Genomic DNA, 13,987 nt, shown 5'->3' on the forward strand with positions numbered 1-13,987 from the left:
TTGGTTCCAAGACTTTGCTATTGTCAGTAGTGCTGCAATAAACATACGTGTGCATGTGTCTTTATAGTAGAATGACTTATAATCCTTTGGGTATATACCTAGTAATGGGATTGCTGGGTCTAATGGTATTTCTGGTTCTAGATCCTTGAGGAATCACCACACTGTCTTCCACAATGGTTGAACTAATTTACACTCCCAACGACAGTGTAAAAGTGTTCCTATTTCTCCACATCCTCTCCAACATCTGTTGTTTCCTGACTTTTTAATGACTGCCATTCTAACTGGCGTGAGATGGTATCTTATTGTAGTTTTGATTTGCATTTCTCTAATGACCAGTGATGATGAGCTTTTTTTCATATGTTTGTGGGATGCATAAATGTCTTCTTTTGAGAAGTGTCTGTTCATAAACTTTGCCCACTTTTTGATGGGGTTGTTTTTTTTTCTTGTAAATTTGTTTAAGTTTCTTACAGATTCTGGATATTAGCTCTTTGCCAGATGGATAGATTGCAAAAATTTTCTCCTATTCTGTAGGTTGACTGTTCACTCTGATGATAGTTTCTTTTGCTGTGCAGAAGCTCTTTAGTTTAATTAGATCCCATTTGTAAATTTTGGCTTTTGTTGCCATTGCTTTTGGTGTTTTAGTCATGAAGTCTTTGCCCATGCCAATGTCCTGAATGGTATTTAGCCTAGGTTTTCTTCTAGGGTTTTTATGGTTTTAGGTCTTACATTTAAGTCTTTAATCCATCTTGAGTTAATTTTTGTGTAAGGTGTAAGGAAGGGGTTTAATTTCAGTTTTCTGCATATGGCTAGTCAGTTTTCCCAACACCATTTATTAAATAGGGAATCCTTTCCCCATTGCTTGTTTTTGTCAGGTTTATCAAACATCAAATGGTTGTAGATGTGTGGCATTATTTCTGAGGCCTCTATTCTGTTTCATTGGTCTATCTACCTGTTTTGGTACCAGTACCATGCTGTTTTGGTTACTGTAACCTTGTAATATAGTTTGAAGTCAGGTAGCATGATGCCTCCAGCTTTGTTCTTTTTGCTTAGGATTGTCTTGGCTATATGGGCTCTTTTTAGGTTTCATCTGAAATTTAAAGTAGTTTTTTTCTAATTCTGTGAAGAAAGTTAGTGGTAGCTTGATGGGGATAGCGTTGAATCTATAAATTACTTGGGCAGTATGGCCATTTTCATGATATTGATTCTTCCTATTCATGAGCATGGAATGTTTTTCCACTTGTTTGTGTCTTCTCTTATTTCCTTGAGCAGTGGTTTGTAGTTCTCCTTGAAGAGGTCCTTCACATCCCTTGAAAGTTGTATTCCTAGGTATTTTATTCTCTTTGTAGCAATTATGAATGGGAGTTCACTCATGATTTGGCTCTCTGTTTGTCTATTATTGGTGTGTATGAATGCTTGTGATTTTTGCAAACTGATTTTGTGTCCTGAGACTTTGCTGAAGTTGCTTATCAGCTTAAGGTGATTTTGAGCTGAGAAAATGGAGTTTTCTAAATATACAATCATGTCATCTGCAAACAGACAATTTGACTTCCTCTCTTTCTATCTGGATACCTTTTATTTCTTTCTCCTGTCTGATTGCCCTGGCCAGAACTTGCGATACTAGGTTGAATAGGAGTGGTGAGAGGGCATCCTTGTCTTGTGCCCGTTTTCAAAGGGAATGCTTCCAGCTTTTGCCCATTCAGTATGATATTGGCTGTGGCTTTGTCATAAATAACTTATTATTTTGAGATATGTTCCATCAATACATAGTTTATTGAGTTTTTAGCATGTATAGGTGTTGAATTTTATTGAAGGCCTTTTCTGCTTCTATTGAGATAATCATGTGGTTTTTGTCATTGGTTCTGTTTATGTGATGGGTTACGTTTATTGATTTGCAAATGTTGAACCAGCCTTGCATCCCAGGAATGAAGCTGACTTGATCGTGGTGGATAAGCTTTTTGATGTGCTGCTGGATTTGGTTTGCCAGTATTTTACTGAGATTTTCACATCGATGTTCTTCAGGGATATTGGCCTGAAATATTCTGTTTTTGTTTTGTCTCTGCCAGGTTTTGGTATCAGGATGATGCTGGCCTCATAAAATGAGTTAGAGAGGAATCCCTCTTTTTCTATTGTTTGGAATAATTTCAGAAGGAATGCTACCAGCTCCTCTTTGTACCTCTGGTAGAATTAGGCTGTGAAACCGTCTGGTCCTGTGCTTTTTTTGGTTGGTAGGCTATTAATTACTGCCTCAATTTCAGAACTTGTTATTGGTCTATTGAGGGATTCGATGTCTTCCTGGTTTAGTCTTGGGAGGGTGTATGTGTCCAGGAATTTATCCATTTCTTCTGGATTTTCTAGTTTATTTACATAGAGGTGTTTATAGTATTTTCTGATGGTAGTCTGTATTTCTGTGGGATCAGTGGTGATATTCCCTTCATCATTTTTTATTGTGTCTATTTGATTCTTCTCTCTTTTCTTCTTTATTAATCTGGCTAGCGATCTATCTATTTTGTTAATCGTTTCAAAAAACCGGCTCCTGGATTTCATTGATTTTTTGAAGGGTTTTTCATGTCTCTATCTCCTTCAGTTCTGCTCTGATCTTAGTTATTTCTTGTCTTCTGCTAGCTTTTGAATTTGTTTACTCTTGCTTCTCTAGTTCTTTAATTGAGGTGTTAGGTGATGATTTTAGATCTTTCCCACTTTCTCCTGTTATTTCTGCCTTGATTTCATTATTTACCCAGTAGTCATTCAGGAGCCGGTTGTTCAGTTTCCCTGTAGTTGTGCGGTTTTGAGTGAGTTTCTTTTTTTTTTGAGACGGAGTCTCGCTCTGTCACCCAGGCTGGAGTGCAGTGGCCGGATCTCAGCTCACTGCAAGCTCCGCCCCCCGGGTTTACGCCATTCTCCTGCCTCAGCCTCCCGAGTAGCTGGGACTACAGGCGCCTGCCACCTCGCCCGGCTAGTTTTTTGTATTTTTTAGTAGAGACGGGGTTTCACTGTGTTAGCCAGGATGGTCTTGATCTCCTGACCTCGTGATCCGCCCGTCTCGGCCTCCCAAAGTGCTGGGATTACAGGCTTGAGCCACTGCGCCCGGCCTTGAGTGAGTTTCTTAATCCTGAGTAATTTGATTGCACTGTGGTCTGACAGACTGTTTGTTATGATTTCCATTCTTTTGCATTGGCAAAGGAGTGTTTTACTTCCAATCATGTGGCCAATCTTAGAATAAGTGCAGTGTGGTGCTGAGAAGAATGTATATTCTGTTGATTTGGGGTGGAGATGTTTCTATACATGTCTATTAGGTCTGCTTGGTCCAGAGCTGAGTTCAAGTCCTGAATATCCTTGTTAATTTTCTGTCTCATTGATCTAATATTGACAGTAGGGTGTTAAAGTCTTCCACTATTATTGTGTGGGAATCTAAGTCTCTTTGTAGGTCTCTAAGAACTTGCTTTATGAATCTGGGTGCTCCTGTATTGGGTGGATATATATTTAGGATAGTTAGCTCTTCTTGTTGTATTGATACCTTTACCATTATGTAATGCCCTTCTTTGTCTTTTTTGATCTTTGTTGGTTTAAAGTCTGTTTTATCAGAGGCTAGGATTGCAACCCCTGCTTTTTTTTGCTTTCCATTTGCTTGGTAAATATTCCTCTACCCCTTTATTTTGAGCCTATGAGTCTGTTTACATTTAAGGTTAATATCGTTATGTGTGAATTTGATTCTGTCATTTTGATGCTAGCTGGTTATTTTTCCCATTTGTTGATGCAGTTTCTTCATGGTGTCAATGGTCTTTACAATTTGGTATGTTTTTGCAGTGTCTGGTATCAGTTTTTCATTTCCATATTTAGTGCTTCCTTCAGGAGCTCTTGTAAGGCAGGCCTGGTGGTGACAAAATCAGCATATGCTTTTCTGTAAAGGATTTTCTTTCTTTTTTGCTTATGGAGCCTAGTTTGGCTAGATATGAAATTCTGGGTTGAAAATTCTTTTCTTGAGGCCGGGCGCGGTGACTCACGCCTGAAATCCTAGCACTTTGGGAGGCTGAGGTGAGCAGATCACAAGGTCAGGAGTTCAAGACCAGCCTGGCTAACATGATGAGACCCCGTCTCTACTAAAAATACAAAAATTAGCTGGGCATGGTGGCACGTTCCTGTAATCCCAGCTACTCAGGAGGCTGAGGCAGGAGAATTGCTTGAACCAGGACCTGGGAGGCAGAGGTTGCAGTGAGCCAAGATTGCGCCACTGCACTCCAGCCTGGGCTACAAAGCGAGACTCCATCTCAAAAAAAAAAGAAAAAGAAAAAAGAAGTAAAAGAAAAAAGAAAATTCTTTTCTTTAAGAATGTTGATTGAATATTGGCCCCCACTCCCTTCTGGCTTGTAGGGTTTCTGCAGAGAGATCCACTGTTAGTCTGATGGGGTCCCCTTTATGGGTAACCTGACCTTTCTCTCTGGCTGCCTTTAACATTTTTTCTTCATTTCAACCTTCGTGAATCTGACAATATGTGTCTTGGGGTTGCTCTTCTCGAGGAGTATCTTTGTGGCGTTCTCTGTATTTCCTGAATTTGAATGTTGGCCTGTCTTGCTAGGTTGGGGAAATTCTCCTAGATAATATCCTGAAAAGTGTTTTCCAACTTGGTTCTATTCTCCTCGTCACTTTCAGGTACACCAACCGAACGTAGGTTTGGTCTTTTCACATAGCCCCAAAATTCCTGGAGGCTTTGTTCGTTCCTTTTCATTCGTTTTTCTCTAATCTTGTCTTCACACATTGTTTCATTAAGTTGATCTTTAATCTCTGATATCCTTTCTTCTGCTTGATGGATTCGACTATTGATACTTGTGTATTTTTCACGAAGTTCTCATGCTGTGTTTTTCAGCTCCATCGGGTCATTTATGTTCTTCTCTAAACTGGTTATTCTAGTTAGCAATTCCTCTAACCTTTTTTCAAGGTTCTTAGCTTCCTTTCATTGGGTTAGAACATGCTCCTTTAGCTTGGAGTAGTTTGTTTTTACCCACCTTCTCAAGCCTACTTCTGTCAATTCGTCAATCTCATTCTCCGTCCAGTTTTGTTCCCTTGCTGGCGAGGAGTTATGATCCTTTGGAGAAGAGGCATTCTGGTTTTTGGAATTTTTAGTTTTTTTATGCTGGTTTTTACTCATCCTCATGGATTTATCTACCTTTGGTCTTTGATGTTGGTGACCTTCAGATGGGGTTTTTGTGTGGATGTCGATTTTGTTGATGTTGATGTTACTCCTTTTTTTTGGTTAGTTTTCCTTCTAACAGTCAGGTCCCTCAGCTGCAAGTCTGCTGGAGTTTGCTGGAGGTCCACTCCAGACCCTGTTTGCCTGGGTATCACCAGTGGAGGCTGCAGAATAGCAAAGATTGCTGCCTGTTCCTTCCTCCGGAAGCTTCATCCCAGAGGGGCACACTCCAGATGCCAGCTAGAGCTCTTCTGTATGAGGTGTTCTGTTGACCCTGCTAGGAGATGTCTCCCAGTCAGGAGGCATGGGGGTCTGGGACCCACTTGAGAAGGCAGTCTGTCTCTTAGCAGAGCAACAGCACTGTGCTAGGAGATCTGCTGCTCTCCTCAGAGCTGGCAGGCAGGAACGTTTAAGTCTGCTGAAGCTGTCCCCACAGCCACCCCTTCCCCCAGATGTTCTGTCCCAGGGAGATGGGAGTTTTATCTGTAAGCCCCTTACTGGGTCTGCTGCCTTTCTTTCAGAGATGCCCTGCCCAGAGAGGAGGAATCTGGAGAGGCGGTCTGGCTACAGTGGCTTTATGGTGCTGCAGTGGGCTCCACCCAGTTTGAACTTCCCAGTGGGTTTGTTTACACTGTGAGGGGAAAACTGCCTACTTAAGCCTCAGTAATGGTGGACGCCCCTTCCCCCACCAAGCTCGAGCATACCAGGTCAACTTCAGACTGCTGTGCTGGCAGCAAGAATTTCAAGCCAGTGGATCTTAGCTTGCTGGGATCTGTGGGAGTGGGATCTGCTGAGCTAGACCACTTGGCTCCCTGGCTTCAGCCCCCTTTCCAGAGAGTGAACAGTTCTTACTGGCATTCCAGGAGCCACTGGGGTATGGGGGAAAAAAAAAAAAAAAAAAAAACCTCCTGCAGCTAGCTCAATTTCTGCCCAAACGGCCACCTAGTTTTGTGCTTGAAACCCAGGGCCCTGGTGGTATAGACACCCAAGGGAATCTCCTGGTCTGAAGGTTGTGAAGACCATGGGAAAAGCATAGTATCTAGCCCGGAGTGCACCATTGCTCATGGCACAGTCCGTCACGGCTTCCCTTGGCTAAGGGAGGGAGTTCCCCGACCCCTTGCACTTTCCGGGTGAGGTGACTCCCCACCCTGCTTCTGCTCACCCTCCATGGGCTGCACCCACTGTCTAACCAGTCTGAATGAGATGAGCCAGGTACCTCAGTTGGAAATGCTGAAATCACCTGCCTTCTGCGTTGATCTTGCTGGGAGCTGCAGACCAGAACTGTTCCTATTCGGCCATCTTGCCAGCCACCCTCTTCTTTTATCTTATGTGTTAATTGAATTCACTGTTGTTCATTCAGAGAATAATTCTTACCTGCTTAAGCTACTGGTTTATGTAAAGAGCAATATGATAAAATGGAAGGGCTCTGATCTGAGATCTGGGGTCCCATCTCAGTTCTGCCATGAATTAACTACAAAATTGCTGGCAAGATACTCTCCCTGGGCCTCAACTTTCCACACCTATAAAATGAAAGTGTTTGGGAAAAAGATATTTTTCTTAGTTTTCAGATTCTAGGCTCCATGCTTCATAATTCCAGACTCTTCTTGGCCTTCACTGTCAGGTTAGGGTAACAGCTTTGGTGTAGAAGTGACCAGAGATTATATATGCCGGTTTGGGGCTCAGTATGTCAGCACGTTAACCAAAGTCAATGTATGCGGCAGAGGTAATTGGTTCTTAGTTTTCTTTTCCTTTTTGTTTTTGAGGTGGAGTCTCACTCTGTCGCCCAGGCTGGAGTGCAGTGGCACAGTCTTGGCTCACTGCAACCTCCACCTCACAGGTTTAAGCAATTCTCCTGCCTCAGCCTCCTGAGTAGCTGGGATTACAGGCGTCTGCTATCAAGCCCAGCCAATTTTTTGTATTTTTAGTAGAGACGGGGTTTCACCATGTTGGGCAGGCTGGTCTCGAACTCCTTACCTCAAGTGATCCACCCACCTTGGCCTCCCAAAGTGCTGAGATAACAGGTGTGAGCCACCACACTCGGCCCTGGTTCTTAGTTTTCAATATCTCAGAAAGCTAATCAAAGATCTTAATCTCATTTAAATCTTTATTTTATACACAGTAATAACAGTGAACACATGGTGAAATTCGGCTCATCTAACTCAGAAACTTCATTTTAGGACAATATTTCAAACTCCTTTCCCATCTAGGCATTTTTCAGTAGCAGACATGTGGCACACCTGACTCCCTTCACCTCCCTCTTAGTGAAGGTTTAGGGATTAGAGATGTACTCAGAGCCAGAACTCAGTGGCCTAAATCACCAGTCCTTGCATTACTACAAACTCACCTTGAGTATAAAAGATCAATTCTCTTTATGCCCATTGTGATGCTGGAAACATTACTTCTCTCCTCAGTTGCTGTTTTTCACTTAGCATCTCATTTTGAAAATCTTTGTTTCTCTGTGGCCACTATGACATTTGCTCCACTGAGCTTTCTGGCTTTAATTTTTGTCCCCTCAATCAGTTCCAAACAGCCCTACTGAAATAGCCCCAGAAACTTGCATTGCGATTCCACTCTTTAATGATTTCTCATCTAAATATTAATTACCATCCAACATTCCTGCATTTGTGGTCATCTTGTCAGCATATCTCGCTGACCTAAATGAAGAAGTTCCTATTCCATTTACTCCAGATTATCCATATAATTCTTCTTGAAAGCTATTCTTGGGATGTGCTAAAGAAAGTACTTGACTTTTGGTGTCTGATGATGTAGGGTTTAAGTTCTGGCTGCACCACTTACTTAGGAAATTTCAGAAAGGTATTAAATTCTTATAAATGGGAATAATGTCTACTTTATAAGGTGTTTCAAAAATTCAGTGATAATATATGTGATATTCACAGCACAAGGTCAGTCTGTTGAGAAAGACCCTGCCGGTGGTGATTATGAAGATGATGATAAGTACCCATGGGATGCCATGAACAGAGCAGTCACCTTTGCTGACCTCAGCCACCAAACACCGGTCCTTCCAGCTTTCCTGGATCCTGTGCTTTTTTTCTGGGATAATATGTAGTTCTCTATGTGGCTTGAGAACAAAACACTCCTTCAAATGGTTGAAGTATCTTTATTATATACATGGTCTGTGCTTTATCATACTAATTTTCTTTTTTTTCAAGATAGGGTCTTTCTCTGTTGTCCAGGCTGGAGTGCAGTGGCATAATCACAGCTCACTGCAGCCTTGAACTCCCAGGCTAAAGCAATCCTCCCACCTCAGCCTCCTGAGTAGCTGGGACCACAGGCACACACCGCTGGGTAATTTTTTAAAAATCTGTAGAGGTGGGGTCTCACTATATTGCCCAGGTTGGTCTCAAACTCCTGGGCTCAAATGATCCTTCCACCTTGGTCTTCCAATGTGTTGGGATTACAGGTGTGAGCCACCTTGCCCAGCCCTAAATTTTTTTTCTTATGGTAAAATACACAAAAATGTACCATCCTAACCATGTTTAAGTGTGCAATTCAGTGGTGTGAAGTACATTCACATTGTTATGTAGCCATCACCACTATCCATCCCCTGAACTTTAAAAAAATCATCCCAACAGAAAGTCTATACCCATTAAACATTAACTCTCTATTTCCCGCTACCCCCAGCCCCTGGAAACTACTTTCTGTCTCTATGAATTTGCCTATTCTAGGTTCCTCACATAAGTGGAATCATATTTGTCCTTCTGTGACTGGCTTATTTCACTTAGTATAATGTCCTTCCTCAAGGTTCATCTTTGTTGTAGCATATATAAGAATTGCACTTCTTTTTTTTTTTCTTTTTTTTTTTTTGAGATGGGAGTCTCACTCTGTCGCCAGGCTGGAATATAGTAGCACGATCTTGGCTCACTGCAAGCTCTGCCTCCCAGGTGTTAAGCAACTCTCCTGCCTCAGCCTCCCCAGCAGCTGGGACTACAGGTGTGCACCACCATGCCCAGCTAAGTTTTGTATTTTTAGTAGAGGCAGGGTTCCACCATATTGGCCAGGCTGGTCTTGAACTACTGACCTCATAATCCGCCCACCTCGGCCTCCCAAAGTGTTGGGATTACAGGCGTGAGCCACTATGCCCAGCCAAGAATTGCACTTCTTTTTAAGGCTGAATCATAGTCCATTGTAAATATATCTCATTTTGTTGATCCATTCATCCATGGATGACATTTGGGTTGTTTCTACATTTTGGCTAGTATGACTTTATCCTATTGTACGTTCTGCAGCAATTTACATCTTTATTTTCGGAACTATTAAGTTTCCTCATACTGATAATATTAGGAAGAGAGTCATGAAAGACTTTTTTCATTTTTTGGCCATTTATTATTATTATTATTATTTTGGGCAGCCACAAAGACTGGGATTTCTAATTCTATGCTATGATAAGTGGACAATTTAAGCCATTTAAAATTTTTTTTCTTAAATTAAGCTATTTATCTTTTTTTTCCATTTCCTTTTCCAAAAAAAATGTATTTTTCTAAAATATGATCATGTCAGTTTGGTCTATTTTATATGTGTTAAGGAGAGCAATAACAGACAAAAGAATAACCTAACAATTAGGTATTCAGTTAAAAAAAAAAAAGTTGGCCGGGCACAGTGGCTCATGCTTGTAATCTCAGCACTTTGGGAGGCTGAGGCGGGTGGATCACCTGAGGTCAGTAGTTCAAGACCAGCCTGGCCAACATGGTGAGACCCCATCTCTATTAAAAATACAAAAAATTAGCCAGGCATGGTGGCAGATGCCTGTAATCCCAGTTACTCCAGAGGCTGAGGCAGGAGAATCACTTGAACCCAGGAGGCGGAGGTTGTGGTGAGCCGAAATAGCGCCACTTCACTCCAGCCTGGGCTAGAGTGAGACTCCGTCTCAAAATAAAACCAAAAAAAAGTAGAGGATGGGGCAATAGATAGCCTACCTCTTCTTGAACCAAGTTGTGAACTGTTTAAGAAATAGCTAATAGGCTGGGCGTGGTGGCTCACACCTGTAATCCCAGCACTTTGGGATGCCAAGGCAGGCGGATCACCTGAGGTCAGGAGTTGGAGACCAGCCTGGCCAACACAGTGAGACCCTGCCTCTACTAAAAATGCAGAAATTAGCTGGGCATGGTCGCACATGCCTGTAATCCCAGCTACTTGGGAGGTTGAGGTAGGAGAATCACTGGAAACCAGGAGGCAGATATTGCAGTGAGCCGAGATCATGCCATTGCACTCCAGCCTGGAGCCACAGACAAGACTCTGTCTCGGAAAAAAAAAAAAAAAAAAAAAAAAAAGAGAGAGGAGAGAGAGAGAGAGAGAGAGAGAGAGAGAGAGAGAGAGAGAGAGAGAGAGAGAGAGAGAGAGAGAGAGAGAGAGAGAGAGTATGGTATAAGGAGGCCAGAATATTACTTTTATTATGAACAAAGCTGATTTGGGAGAATGCAGTTTATTTCTACTTACAGGCAGACGGCCATCTTAATTCTATACCCCAGAATTAAACAGGTCTCCCAGCCACTCACAGACAGGTCTCCTGCAGGGAAGGAAAAATTATCAACTGACATATAGTCTGATTAAACGCTTGTCTTTTATACCTGCTATTGTTTGAGTGTGTCTCCTCCAAAATTTAGGTATTGCTAAAGTGATTTATGGTATTAAGAGGTGGGGCCTTTAAAAGGTGATCGGGCCACAAGGGCTCCTATCTTGTGAATGGGATTAGATGTCCTTATAAAAGGGCTTGAAAGAGGGAGTTCATCCCCTTTTGTCCTTCTGCCTTCTAGTATATGAGCACACAGCATTCTTCCCCCACTCCTCAAGATGCAACAGTCAAGCCGCCATCTTGGAAGTAAAAAGACCAGACCCTCACCAGGTAACTGAACCAGCCAGTGCCTTCATCTTGGACTTTCTGACTTCCAGACCTGTGAGGGAACAAATTCCTGTTCTTTATAAATTACCCAGTCTCTGGTATTCTGGTATAACAGCTTAAAACAGACTAACACAATGCCCTCAACCCACCTCTCTGCCTTGGCACCCATCACACTGTATAGCAATGAATCTTGGCCCATCTCTTCCCTATGAGCATGTTGCCTTCATCCATTCTTCCAATCACTCAACTGGTTTTATTGAGTTCCTATTTTGGGCCTAGCAATAGCTAGGTCTTACATTCAGGACCTCAAGAAAGGACAGAAACTGACACAACCCCTACCCTTAAGGAGATCAGCACAGAAAATATCATAAAGGAGACAGAGTGTGGTATTAGACAATAAGAAGGGCGGAGTGACTTCACAAAGCAGGAGGAGAAGGTTTCTTGGGAAGTCACATTTTTTATGACACCTCAAGGTCAAGGAGTACTTCAGTATACTATACTCTGGTGTCTAGTAAAGGCAAAGCATGTAACAGAGCTCAGTAAATGCTTAACAAATTAATGAATGAGTGATACATGTGAAAACACTTCATAAGCAAAGTACCACACAGGTGTTAACCATTATCATATAGTTAATATGGAGAGATCTACTTTTATTCAGTTCTCTGGAACACTCAAAAAGATATTACAGCATACAACAGAGAAAACTCATTAAGGATGTCTACTCATTTAGATATACCCAGAGTCCTGTCTTCCTAGGAGAGAGCTTGAAGCTATTAGGTGTAGGACTGAATACAGAGAAATTAGAGAACCAATCATCCCATTTCAATGTTTGATCAATCCCATTTTCCTCCATGCAAAAGCAAGAGTTCACAAAACTGATTTTTAAAATAGTGATAAAATGACTTAAAAGATATAGGAAAATGAGGGAAATACATAATAAAGATTAAGTATTCTATTTCACTGATGGAAGGTAATGTTAACTAGATCTGAAAATGTAAAAGCAGCAACCTGCCATTCTCAAATTGATAGTGGACAGTGAAGAAAATGATTCACTCTGTATCCATCATGGCACTGGAGTTCTGACAACCATGTGGAAAGAGACGGATAGTATTTTTGAAGCACGTAGTATGTATTAATACATTACCTCACTCAATTCTAACACAAATCCTGTGGGATGGAAATTATACCCATCATTTACGAAGGAGGAAACAGGCTGAAAGATTGTTATGTTGACATGGCAGGGATTTGAACTGAAGTTTCTGACTCCAAAGCAGAGAACAGAAAAAAAGCAGATAAAAAATACAGGAAGGCCACTGTAATATGGTTTTTATCTGTTGTTTTTTTTTTTTTTTTTTTTTCTGAGCCAGAGTCTTGCTCTGTCACCAGGCTGGAGTGCAGTGGCGCAATCTCAGCTCACTGCAACCTATGCCTCCCAGGTTTGAGAGATTCTCCTCAGCCTCTCGAGTAGCTGAGACTACAGGTGTACACCACCACGCCCAGCTAATTTTTGTATTTTTTGTATTTTTAGTAGAGAGAGGGTTTCACCATGTTGGCCAGGATGGTCTCAATCTCCTGACCTCATAATTTGCCTATCTTGGGCTCCCAAAATGCTGGGATTACAGGCGTGAGTCACTGCTCCCGGCCAGAATTTTTTTTTTTTTTTTGCAACCTAAGAATATTTACTTATTAAAACTATATTAATACTTTAAGATAAACTATACAAAAAAGGTAATGAGGCAAACATGTGCATTTATGGAACTGCAAGTCAATCAGGCCAGTTCCCTGCAGAGGGAATTCCTAGCAGGACCTAGTTCATCTGTGAGGACACAGAGCAGTCCTTGTTTAGACATAGACATTCATCTACTGCTCCAACATGGCCAGCCTTCCACTTCTTGATGGTTTCCTTCGCTATGAATGCGCATGTCCAGTTGTCTGCTTCTTAGAGTGGACATTTACCTTCCTCATCCACCAGCCACTGGAGGAGGACTGGGGCCATGCAGATGATTGATTCTACCCATTCTTTGAGGAGGGTTTCCCGGCGGCCCTCTTCCATCATTGTATCTGGAATCAGATGAGTTTCCATAGCTTCTTTTTTTCACATCTTGCTGAAGCAGAGTTTTGAAAAACAAAACCTCAAACTCAGCTATTCCCCAGAAGAAATCTGTTATCAAAGATAATCTCCATGGAGACTGACTCTGGCTGTCCAACACTTGTCCGTTTGAGACGTAAACCATCTTGCCCCACTTCCCTGCTTCGGAGTGGTGTAGAATTGTTAAGAATTCAGGAGCTAGCAAGCAAAGACACACTCAGAGCGTTTCTCTTTGCTTCCTTGCCCTCTGAACTGTTCAATAAATAGTGAAGAACACAAAGCTAACTTCGGTATTTATCTGGGATCTGCTGTTGCTCTCCAATTTAAAAGCAAGACAGGAACATTAAATTTGTCACAGTTTAAATTGGTAAAGGTAGACCTCTATCAGATACAGGTGCTTCCTGACTTACGATGCGTTTATTGGGAAGGGAAAACATCCTAAGTCCTTTTAATACACCTAACCTACATCAGAGCTTAGCCTAGCCTACCTTAAACACACTCAGAACACTTACATCAGCCTACAGTTGGGCAAAGTCATCTAATACAAATCCTGTTTTATTAGAAAGTGTTGAATAGCTCATGTAATTTATGGGAACAACATTCTGAACATGAAAAACAGAATAGTTGTATGGAGACTTGAAGTACGGTTTCTACTGAATGTGCATCACCTTTGGAACTATTATAATGTTGAAAACTTTTAAGTCAAAGCATCGTAAGCCCCCGATTGTCTGTATATGCAACGCTCCCTAAGGGGCACTATGTCAGATACCATGCCTAAGTGTTTTCTAACTTTCTGTACTACATTCAAAAGGAGCATCTTCATAAAGATGTTACTGAAATCGTGGAAAATATTAGT

General features: G+C 41.7%; 1 pseudogene across 1 annotated transcript; it reads right to left on the reverse strand.

Moving 5' to 3' along the window:
- Positions 1–12,366: 12,366 nt before the first annotated feature.
- On the reverse strand, positions 12,367–13,753 carry LOC126940349 (selenoprotein K-like; annotated as a pseudogene). The gene has a single exon (XR_007720712.1). The product of XR_007720712.1 is annotated as a selenoprotein K-like (transcript).
- Between the last annotated feature and the right edge of the window lie 234 nt (positions 13,754–13,987).

Source organism: Macaca thibetana, chromosome 17 (genome assembly GCF_024542745.1).
Source record: "Macaca thibetana thibetana isolate TM-01 chromosome 17, ASM2454274v1, whole genome shotgun sequence".
Lineage (NCBI taxonomy): Eukaryota > Metazoa > Chordata > Mammalia > Primates > Cercopithecidae > Macaca > Macaca thibetana.